Genomic DNA, 12,465 nt, shown 5'->3' with positions numbered 1-12,465 from the left:
CATGTCCTTAGGACATGACATGGATCGTAATATGTGAATGATACGGGTTTTTATTTTACAGAGGTCACAAACTGCTTGCCTCAGCTACCTTCAGATATTATTCATTTAGGTTGCATAATGCTTCTGGAAAAAAAAATCAGAAGAGACTGCCTATGTGTCTATAAACATGCAGATCCCTAGCTTCTCTAGCAAAACTGGACTGTGGAGTAACACTGGCCCCATATCTCTGCATGACAATAGCCAGCTGGAGTTGAGTATTGACAGCCCCATTGAATGTACCACCAGTTTACCACTCTCCACCACTCCCTACTGCCCCAACAGTATGATGGAGTTTCCATCTGTCATGGCACTTACAATATCACCTGGCCCTCTTCCCTTACTGAATGACTAACTCTAGGCATTTGAGTTTATAATTCATATTTGGGTTTATCCTTTACCTTAAGACAATCAGATTGATATTTCTTGCAAAAAAATTGGATTGTATTGCCCATTTCCTTCCCCCCATCACACACCATCATCACCAAGTGCCTATAGGAGAAAGGCCACACACCCATTCAAAGCCTTTTGTGACCTTCCCACCTCTTACAGAGTTCCACGCACTTGTTGGCTCTCCAGCCAGTCTTAGGACTTTGCTGCGATGATCTCTCCAGTCTGGAAAGCTTTCATCCCTCATCACTTCCCAGGGAACTTGTACTCCACCCTACTGGACCATCTCCCACTTTCCTTTCTGAACCTCAAATCAGAATGGCTATCCAGAGCAACCTATGCGCCTCTCCTCACTGTTTCTCAGTTATCCACAGGCCTTCTACAGGTCTCCCTCTCCCACTGTATCATGAGCACCTGGAGGGCAGTTTCTTTGCTTCCCATTGCCACTACCCCCGCAGATCCAGCTGCCTTTATTCTTAGCAAGTACTCGATAGAGCTCTATTGAATGGATTCAGTGGGCACCAGACGAATTTCTTTTTCCTCATGCAGTGTGTGATCTCTAATTGAGTTCCCAGACTTTGCTAGTGTTCTGGAAGAGCATTAATATCTGCCAAGTGCTTTAATTAGACCTGGTGATCCTGTCCAGGGCCTGCTAGCCATCAGAGGTAGAGGTCTCTTACTTCTTGCTCTAATCTAGCTGTCTGCTTTCAGATGGCTTCTTCCCGAGGCCCCCATCCTGCTGAGGTGTCTTCTGTCTTCTCAGATTAATCAGTTTAATACAAGATGTGTTTATCAGCAATAGTTTGTGAGAAGAGAACAGATTTCGCCTAAATTGATCACTCAGAATGTATTGAGCAACTGCTAAGCTGGGTGTTGCAAGGTTTCAGAAAGGGACTCAGACATTGGTCTTCCATACAGAAAAGTGCACATACCCTGAAGGTACAGTGCAGTAAAATTTCAAACTACACACACCTGTGTAACAGTACCCAGATCAAGAATCAGAATACAACAGCACCCTGGAATCCCCACAGGCTCCCTCCCCTAAAAGTAATGGCAATATTGACTTCTAAGGGGATAGAATAGTCTTCCCTGTTTTTATAACTTTATATGAATGGAATCATAGTGTACGCGGTGTTTTGTTTCTTTCACTCAATACTATGCTCATAAGTCTCATCCGTGTTTTATTTAAGTATTCTTTTTCTTAAGGTTTATTTATTTTTGAGAGAGAGAGACAGACAGAGTGTGAGTGGGGGGTGGGGGCAGAGAGAGAGGGAGACACAGAATCCAAAGCAGGCTCCAGGCTCTGAGCTGTCAGTATAGAGCTTGACGTGGGGCTCAAACCCACAAATTATGAGATCATGACCTGAGCCAAAATGGGATGCTTAACCAACTGAGCCACCCAGGCACCCCTCATCCATGTTTTTGTGTGTAATCTTATTATCCATTCTCATTGCATCAGACTAGTATTCAATTGTGTGAGTATATCATTTATTTATCCAGTCTGCTATTTAATTTTTTTAAACATTTATTTATTATTGAGAGACAGAGAGACACAGAGCGTGAGCAGGGGAGGGGCAGAGAGAGGGGGAGACACAGAATCCGAAATAGGCTCCAGGCTTGAGCTGTCAGCACAGAGCCCAATGCGGGGCTTGAACTCACAAACTGCGAGGTCATGACCTGAGCCAAAGTCGGACGTCTAACCATCTGAGCCACCCAGGTGCCCCTATCCAGGCTGGTATTAATGGACATTTGTTTCATGCCTCCAGTTTTGGGCTGTTATTAACATTCTAGTCCATGTCTTATAGCAAACACACATATGCATTTCTGCTGGATATATTCCTAGGAGTGGAATTGCTGGGTCATGAATCAGTGCATATTCAGTTTCAGTACATAGTGCCAAAAAGTTTTCCAAAGTGGTTGTTACTCATTAATTTTTAAGATTTATTCCTTCTTTAATTAATTCATTCAATAATGACTTAACACCTGCTTTGTGAAAGCCATTGTGCTAATTGCTGGAGAAAATATAAAGATGGATAAGAACTAGTCATGACATTCACCTATTTTAAAACTGTCAGTGGATATTCATTGCCTGTTGGATAAAATCTAAATGCTTGGCACAAAAAACACTCACCAATCCAGAGTCAAGTTATTTCACCAGGCCAGAGGTCTGAAACTCAAATGCCTTCCAGGGCCAGTCAGGTCATCTGAATGAATACAGAGAGCTGGGTGGGAACTGTGGAGGAATAAAGTTCACTTATCCCATCTACATAGGGCAGTAATTGTGAATTTCACTTGATTACTGGCAAGAAAGAATTTGGACCTACAATGCCACATCTAATGTTTTAGGAGAAGCTGAATATCTGGGTTTGATGTAAAATTGTTACTTTTTTTAAAAAATTTTTCAACGTTTATTTATTTTTGGGACAGAGAGAGACAGAGCATGAACGGGGGAGGGGCAGAGAGAGAGGGAGACACAGAATCGGAAACAGGCTCCAGGCTCTGAGCCAGCAGCCCAGAGCCCGACGTGGGGCTCGAACTCACAGACCGCGAGATCGTGACCTGGCTGAAGTCGGACGCTTAACCGACTGCGCCACCCAGGCGTCCCAAAATTGTTACTTTTTAAAAGTTGAAAACTATTGGGGCACCTGGGTGGCTTAGTTGGTTAAGCATCTGAATTCAGCTCAGGTCATGATCTCGCGATTCCTGAGTACAGGCCCTGGTAGGGCTCTGTGGTAACAGTTTGGAGCCTGGAGACTGCTTCAGATTCTGTCTCCCTCTCTCTCTCTGCCCCTCCCCCCCATCTCTTTCTCTTTTTCTCAAAAATAAATAAACATTGAAAACAATTTTAAGTTGAAACTATTTAAAAATATTAAAATACAATGCTGGTCAAACAAAACATAGGTATAAGCAGGATTTGGGTACAGATTACCAGTTTGCAAATTATGCACCAAACTTTGTTCTAGAACTTTCCCTCTATTCTTAATGTCCCCATGCTCATGGCCCTTCCAATCCCAGCACAAAGACTAGGCCTTCTTTTCCACATCTCTGGGACTTGTATGTCCCATCCCATGGTCCTAAGAGGTCCTTTCCCTGCTTCAACTGGCAATTGCTTCCTCTTCCTTGTGGACCTGTTCAAGCACCATTGTCTAGCCGAAGCCCTCCTCTCTCATGTAGGTTTCCAAACTACCTTGTCACGTTTCTCTAGTCTAGCCATTTGTCTCAGTGTAATTCAGTGCTTGATCACCTGTCTGTTTCTCTCACTTGCTTCTCAGGGCTGAGACCTGAGAGCTTACTTATCTTTGTATCTCCAGCATCTGGTTCACAGGAGGGCCCCACAAATGTTTAGTGAATGAACCAAACATGCGTACTGTGCATCCATTCACTTTTCCTCCAGCTCAGTCTCTGGGTTTGATTTGGGGATGCACCCTTCCCCCATATTGTGGAGGCAGAAGCCAGGTCAGAGATAACCAGGGCTTCAGAGGTGGCTCAAAGGAGAGCAGGAGATTTGGTCCCATCCAATTGGAGTGGGATTCAGGAAAGCTTCCGGTGTAGAGGATATATGACTGGAGCATCTGGCTACCATCTTGCTACCGGGTAAAGCCTGATATTGGAACAAACTCACAGAACAGTAGAACTGAAAATGGGAGAGATTGGGTCCTTATAATATCACTGGGGCACCTCAATCCATCCAGGTTCTCCCCTGGCCTTTTCAGTTACAGGAATCAATAAATTCTCCTTTTTGCTTAAAACTTGAGATGAGTTTCTGCCAGTAACAAATAAGGTAAAATGAAGTCACTAAAATACAAAGCACAGCATATTATTTATCTTCAAATATTTACATAACTTTAATTGTTTATATGCTGAAGAGTTAGAAATCCTATTTATAAGGAAAGTGATAGTCATGTTGCATAGATGAAAAGTAGCCAGAAAAGGAGTAGAAATGGCAAACTGTACAGTTGTGGGAGCTGATGTTGTGTATAGTGAGGACAAATGAAAGAGAGGGAAAGATGGGTGCAGGTGGGGTAGGCTGGGAAGACTTCATGGGCAGAGTGGGATTTTATTCATTTATTCATACACACATGTATGTATATGCATGTGTGAGTGTGTGGTACATACATATGGAGCATAACATGTACCAGGCAATGTGCTGGCATTGCACAATACAAAGTTTTGCCTTCAGGGAACTTATATTTTAGTGAGACAGGACAGATCAAAAACAAATAATCAGACAAATAAAAGAACTGCCAAGTTGTAGTAAGTGCTAGGAGAGATATAAACAAACAATCATGGAAGACTCTCTTTTGTATAAAGAGCTCAGAAAGACCTCTTGGAGAAGTGGCATTTAAACTGATATGCACCTGTTGGGATGAGCACTGGCTGTTGTATGGAAGCCAATTTGACAATAAATTTCATATAAAAAAATAAACTGATATGCAAATTATGACAAAGGTCCAGCCATGTGAAGAACTAGCCTAAAGGGCAACCATCTATGTAGGGGAAACAGGATGTGTTAAGACCCTGGAGTGGGATGAACTTGGTGTGTTCAGGGAAACCAATGGCCAGGGGGACTGATGCATGGTTAGTGAAGGGAGACAGTCCTATGTGCTGTGGTTGGAGACTTAGGCAGGGGTTAGATCATGCATAGCCTTGTTGGCTATGATAAATAGTTTGGATTTTATTCCATGAGAAATAGGAAGAAACTGAAAGGTCTTGAGCAGAGAAATGACATGATCTGATTTATGTTCTTAGATAATAGTCTGTACAGAGCAAGAGTGGATGCTCAGACAAGAGTAGGAGTTCAAACAAGAAGCTTCTGGGTGCAGTGTGGTAGCCCAGAATCAGATGTTAGGAATGGAGAGAAATGCACGTATTTGGAATCTCTTTGGAAATAGAATAAATATGATTTACTTATGGATTAGGGATTGAAGAAAAGAGCAGGAGTAAGGATGTCTCCCAGGTTATGGCTCCAGCATCTTGGTAGATGGTGGTTCTACTTACTGAGATGGGGAAGACATGGCGAGAAAGTGAGGCAAGTGTGCTTGGCACCAGAGCAACCATGAGTTCAGCTTGAAGATTTGGCAGGGTCCTTAGCAAGAATAAAGGATTGAGACAAGGAGAAAAATGGTCTAAGTTCAGGAGGGAAGATAAGGGAGTGATTGAAATATGGTGCATAATTTGGAGATGTTTGGGCCAGACGATCGGAGAAACATGGAGCTTCAAATGGTTTTGATTATCCATGGGATTTAGCCATGGGACTTTTGCTCCAACAAATAGGGCTTGATTTGTGCTAGGGGAAAAGTATTTGGGGTGATTTGATCAGTAATTCTTTCCATGCAGTTAAACACAGCAGCTCAAGAGTGAGTGATGGCATAATTTAATAATGCACAACATGCCACTGAGATGCAGTCTGGCTAACAGGAGTGATTAATAGCCATGTACTGCATCTGTGACTTGCTTTCAGTGATGGTATGGGGAAGGAGGAGGCAGAAATTCCCATTATACTATGACAACAAGGTCTAGACTTTTGTACTTGATGCTATATCAGGCTAGATCTATGGTGCACACAGCAAGATCCCAAAATCACTACCCTCTCCCCCCACCCCCACACACCTTGCAAGGTCAGAAAACCTAAGTAAGCCAACTCTTACTTACTTACCAACTTAATTACTTACTTACTAACCAACTCCTACTTTCCAACTCTTAGTTATGGTAGACGACCAAGTGTAGACCCATGGAGTCAGAGGACCTAAATTATAGTCCCATCTCAACTAGTAAGTCCCCTTCATGTGACCTTTGACAAGTTAATAAACGGTCTAAACTTCACTCATCTGTCCTTTCTTTCAGAAAGTATTTATTGAGTGCCAACTACATCCTAGGAAACATGAAGGTAAAAGGATATTGTGGTGATCATAACACTCTTGGTTTCTGCTCTCATGGAGCTTACGAGTCTAGTTGACTAGTCTAGTGCCAATATCCCTGTCTGTTTAATGAGCTCAATGGACTAGATGATCTTCCAAATTACTCTTTATTTGTAAACCTTATGAAGTTAAAAGCAGGCATTAAAAATTAAAAACTATTTCGACAGGTATTTAATTAACTTTCTTAGAAGTATCTATCTGGAAAGTTTTTTCTGATTATAAAAGTAATGTTTTCTTTTTGTAAAACTTCAGACACAACCAGAAATGTATCAGGTAGTACCTGAAATTCCCCATTGCAAATCCCTGTGGTGACATAGAGAAAAATTGAAGTTGTTACTGTGTTCAAACAGTTCTAAGATCTACATTTATTTACAGTTTAACATTCTTCAAATCATAATGTATCTGCTTCTGCTTTTAGCAGACAGCAGACATTATGTGGCTGTAGGTGTTGATGTGTGCCATCAAAGCTTGAAGCAGAGGTGATAGCAGCCTGGAATAAAATCCTCAAGATAATAAGGGAGTGTTATTTTAATAAATTCCATATCAATAATCTTCCTGATGTCGAAGAAGACAACACTATGTGTAAAAACAGAGGCATTGAATGGTTCAGAGATGAAAAGTAATGCAAGAAGCTTTGGACTCTAAATGTGAACAAATTTTAGTAATAATACCTAATCTATTTGTGTACCTTATATTTTCATTGTTATGTATGTCCAAGAGTGATACTCTATTTTCATAGCCAAATATGTACGAAATGACGCTTTTATTAATTATAAAAGAATATTCTAGGTTACAAGAAAATTTTGTGGGGTTATCCCAGGAATGCAAGGCTGGTTTGACAGAATAAAAGAGGGGGGGATATATCATCATTTCAATAGATGCAGAATAAGCATTTGAAAATTCAAAATCCATATCTTACAAAAGTTCTCAGTCAACTACAAATAGAAAAGAATTTTTTCAACCCAATAAAGGACAGCTAAAAAAAAAAATCTTACAGCTAACGTCATACTCCATTATGAAATATTCAATGCACTTCCCCTCAGACTGGTAATAAGGTAAGGTCTGCCTATTTTAACTGTGGCTATTTGTATAGTCCTGGAGGTCTTAGCTCTAACAAGGCAAAAATAAATAAATAAATAAAAGGTGTAAAGACCAAAAAGGAAGAAGTAAAATTGCAGTAATATGTAGATGACATAATTGTTTATATGGATAATCTCAAGGGATCCATAAAAACACACCAAACTACTAAATGAATTTAAGAAGTTTTCAGGATACAAAAGTTAACACATAAAAATCAAATACATTTTCATATATTAGCAACAAAGAATTAGACATGAAATTTTAAAAACAAATTCCATTTAAAATAACATCAAAAGTGCTAACCTACCTAGGAATAAATTTCACAAAAATATGTAAGACCACCTCACTGAAATCTAGAAAACATTGCTGAGAAGTTAAAGGAGAACCAAAGAAATCGTGAACTATACCATATTCAGGGATGAGGAGACTCAATACTGTTAAGATATCAATTGTCCTCAAATTGTCCTAAAGATGCAGAGCAATTACAGACAAGATCCCAGCAGGCTTTTTCATTTTTTTATTAGAAACCAACATGGGGTGCCTGGGTGGCTCAGTTGGTTAAGCATGCAACTTTGGCTCAGGTCATGATCTTGCAGTTCATGAGGTCAAGCCTGGTGTCAGGCTCTGTCCTGACAGCTCAGAGTCTGGAGCCTGCTTCAGATTCTGTGTCTCCCTCTCTCTCTGTCCCCCCCCCCCCCCCCCCCCCCCCCGCCGGGCTCATGCTCTGTCTCTCTCTGTCACTCTCTCACTCTCAAAAATAAACACTAAAATTTTTTTTAATAAAAAAAAGAAAGAAACTTACAAGCCGGTTTTGAAATTTGTATAGAAATGCAAAGACCTGAAGTATCCATAATAATCTTGACAAAGAAGAACAAAACTGAAGGACTTCTACAACCTGATTGTAAGACTTCCTATGGAGCTGCAGAAGCAGAAACAGCATGGTATTGGCATAATGGTTGACACATAGATCAATGAAATGGGATAGAGGATCCACATTGATGCAACCATTGTATTTTCTTTTTTGAATTTATTTATATTTTTTAAAGAGAGAGGGCACGTGCATGTGGGAGAGGGGCAGAGAGAAAGGGAGAGAAAGAGAAACTTACGCAGTCTCCACACTTAGCACAGACCCTGACCGATCTCACAAACCATGAGATCATGACCTGAGTCAAAACCAAGAGTCGGCCGCTTAACTGACTGAGCCACTGAGGCGCCCTGCAACCATTTCATTTTCAAAAAAGGCAACAAAGCAATTGAGTGGAGGGATGAAAGTCTTTTTGATTAATTGTACTGGAAGAACCCTATATGCATATTAAAACTGTGATTCCTACCTCATATCATACACAATAATTAATCCAAGATGGGTCTTAGATATAAACACAAGAGCTAAAACCATAAAGTGTTTGGAGAAGAAGGCACAGATTTTATAAACAGATCACAAAAGCAATTTTAATAAGAAATAAAAGATCTTTAGAGTTTATCAAAATCAAAACTTGTGCTCATCAAAAGGTAAGCCGAAGCATATGAACAGGAAAGCCACAGAGAAGAAGATGTGGTCACAACATATATCTGAGAAAGTATGAATATTCAGGTTATATAAATAACTCCTTATTACTCAATAATAAAAAGACAAACAACCTAATTAAAAATGAACAAAAGATTTGAACAGACACTTCACAAAAGAAGATATATGAATGGCCAATAAACACATGAAAAATGGACAACATCATTAGTCATCAGGGAAATGCAAATCAAAACCATAATGAGATAGCACTTCACATCAATCAGAATAGCTAAAATTAAAAAGACCAACAATGTCAAATATTGGTAAGGTTGTGGGGCAACTTGACCCATGGTATATTGTTGGTGGGAATATAAAAGGATATAATTATTTTTTGAAAAGTGTTGGCAGTTTCCTATATAACTAAACATATTCCCCTGTGACCCAGTGATCTCACTTCTAAGTATTGTCCCATGATAAATGAAAGTAGAGGCCCACAGAAAGCTTTGTACAGAGTGTTCATGGCAGCTTTATTTATAATAGTCATAACTGGAAACAGCCCATGTGTCCATCAACAGGAGAATATATAAACACCCTGGAATGTTCATTCAGTGCCATATTATTCAACAAGTAAAAGGAACACATTACCAACACATGCAATGACATGGAGAAATCTCAAATACATTATTCCGAGTGCAATAAGCCTTACATAAAAGTGTGTGCACTTCTAATTATTCATATGAAATTCTAGAGCAGACAAACCCAATCCACAGTGGGAGCAAAATCAGAACAGTGGTTGCCTCTCGGGGAATAGAAGTAAGAATTTACTGGGAAGAGGCAAAGGGGGTGCTTTCTGGTGGTGATGGCAATATCTTGGTAAGGTTTTGGGGACACAGATGCACACATTTGTTAAAACTCGTGGAAGGCGCTTAAGGTCTGTACATTTCTACTAAATTTTACAATCGAAACAGAAACTGCAAACAAATATTGAACTCCAATCAATGAAATCCATGCTGGACTAGAGAGAAATATATCATGTCTTCAACTTTGACATATGCCCTAGATAAGATAGATTAATGGATGGATGAATGGATGGATGGATGGATGGATGGATGGATGGATAGGTATGTGATAAACCAATCATAGTAAAATGTTAATGGTAGACTCTAGATACCTTGGTTCACTGTAAAATTCCTTTAACTTTACTATATGTTTGAATATTTTCCTAATAAAATGTGGGCAATAAAAGAACATTTTTGAGAAAGAAAAAATGCCAGAGCAGTGATTCACTTTCAGGAGACCTTGTTGTCTCTGAGTGTCCCAGGAGTGTGGCAACATAACCTGTATGTGAATGAGTGCTTTGCAGCCCCTCCAGGTTTACCCTCGTCGGGCACTGAACTCTGAAAAACAGGCTGCAAGCATCCTTTATCAATGCCTACCCCACCCCCACCCTGCATCTCATTCCTCCCCCTCATCCCTAGAACAGCTTTGATGACCACATAAAATAACCGAACAGCAGACACAGACGGCACTTTACAGAACTGGCTTAAAAACTCCCCTATTACATATTTACTCCAAACCCGTCAGAAAGTAGATGGCTATGGGTCTGTAACGAGGGCTGTTTGAAAGTCAAGTGTTCAGCAAATTTGGCCGGCGGGCACTCAGGGAGTTCCAACCTCAGAATTACCAAGTACAGTAATGCATGCACTTCTGCCTGTGGTACCCGACCCCAGCAATTCGCCCTGGGTGCACCAACAGGCCAGGTAGCCGTAGTCCTCCTCTGGAGCCCATGTGTCCTGGAGCCCACAAGGCTTGTTGGGTTGACCCCACCAAAGAAGAGTGGGTACAGGGATAAACAAAGGCAAGGAAAAGATGAGCAGTTCTGATGCACTACTCCAGTGCACTTTCATTGACGGGAAATGGAACTATCTCCAAGCTGATGAGAGGTACATTCTGCTTCTGGCTGGAATCACGGGTGGTGGGATGGCTCTGAGAGGAGGGTGGGAGCCGTAAGTTATACCCTTTTCCCTTTTGGGGCAAGTTCCTTCCCCTCTCTGGACCCCAGACTTCCTTTCTGCAAAGTGAGGGTGTTTAGATTCATTTGACGGCATCCTGACTTGGGTCATCTAAGGCTCTGGGGTCTAGTTACAGTATCCCTTTGAACCTAAGAGACATCATGCGTTCAGGCAGCATATGCAGCTTGAACCTGCACTTGTGTCTACTCAGTGTGGTACGAATGGTCGTCACCTGCAGATCCAAAGTTCTAATTGGCACTTACAGATAACTTTCTCTTTTTAAAAGAATTACAAAATGTATCTCTTTCATTAAAAAAATACTATTAATGCCTTACAAAAATAGGACACAGTAGTGAACACCTGCATTCTGCCAGATTCTTTACTAAGCACTTTGAATATATTTTTTCATTTCATTAAACAGCCTTCGTTCACAGACATTACTCCCATTTTGTAGATGTGCAAATCAATGTTCGGAGAGATGAACGCCTTGCCCAAGGCCCTCCAGCTGGTCAGAAACTGAGCTGTACTTCCAGTCCAGGTCTGTATTCTTTCTAAACTGCTCCATGACCTCCTGTTCCACAAAATCAACCCACCACCCTAACATAACTATTGTTGGCATCTAGATATGTATCACACATTTTTAGTTAAAGACATATGTCCCATGTACATCTTTCATAAATTAAAATATGAAAGTGAGTTGTTAGTAGATATTAGTACAGATGCCAGGTTAATGGGAAAAGAATAACAAAAAGTGTTCTACGTTCTCCCAGTCAGAGAAACAGCTGGCTGAATCAGCTGAACCCCACAGCCTTTGTTGGCCCAGACTGGCTCCTGTTCAGATCTGTGAGTGCAGGCTGGTGAGGTCTGTTTTTAAACAATAGTTGACCTTAATACTTCTCCAAGGACCACTGTTTTATTTCCAGATTATGTTCAGTGGCTCTTTAAATTGCCACACTGCTTCTCTCCACGTTGCACCAAGTCGAAGTAAAAGAAGAAAAACAAAACACCATTTCTCTCTGTGTGTCCTTAAATGCCGTTAAGCTCTATGCAGGTTTTTATGGCCATTGTAAAGCCTCCACCTCAGGCTGGTAACAGTGGCAGAGCTTCTGTGCAGTTCTACAAACACGGCCGCCATAATAAAGCACGTCTTATTTGATATTATATTGTATCAGAAGCATTAAATACACATTAAAAGGGTGCTTTAAGGCCCTTTGCAGTAAGTGGCAGATGTTATGAATAATAACCCGCAAAATCCTTCTGAATTCTAAAAAGGTGTGTTCCATAAAGCTTTCATATAAATCTTTAATAGAGCTGAAGCACATTGCAGTGATTAGGGGAAATCTCTAATCGTATTAAGCTATTAGAGATAACTGGAGCAGGATGGGCAGCCTCAAAAATAAAATAAAGCAAGAAAATGCACACATCATGGATACGAAGGATTTCCTAGTTATACCTTTTGACGGTTCTTTGCTGGAGTGAGCGAGCCAGGCAAGTGTGTGTAACACACACAAACACACACACAGCG

This window comes from Felis catus, chromosome E2 (genome assembly GCF_018350175.1).
Source record: "Felis catus isolate Fca126 chromosome E2, F.catus_Fca126_mat1.0, whole genome shotgun sequence".
Classification (NCBI taxonomy): Eukaryota; Metazoa; Chordata; class Mammalia; order Carnivora; family Felidae; genus Felis; species Felis catus.
Note: the sequence above shows the minus strand (reverse complement) of the source record.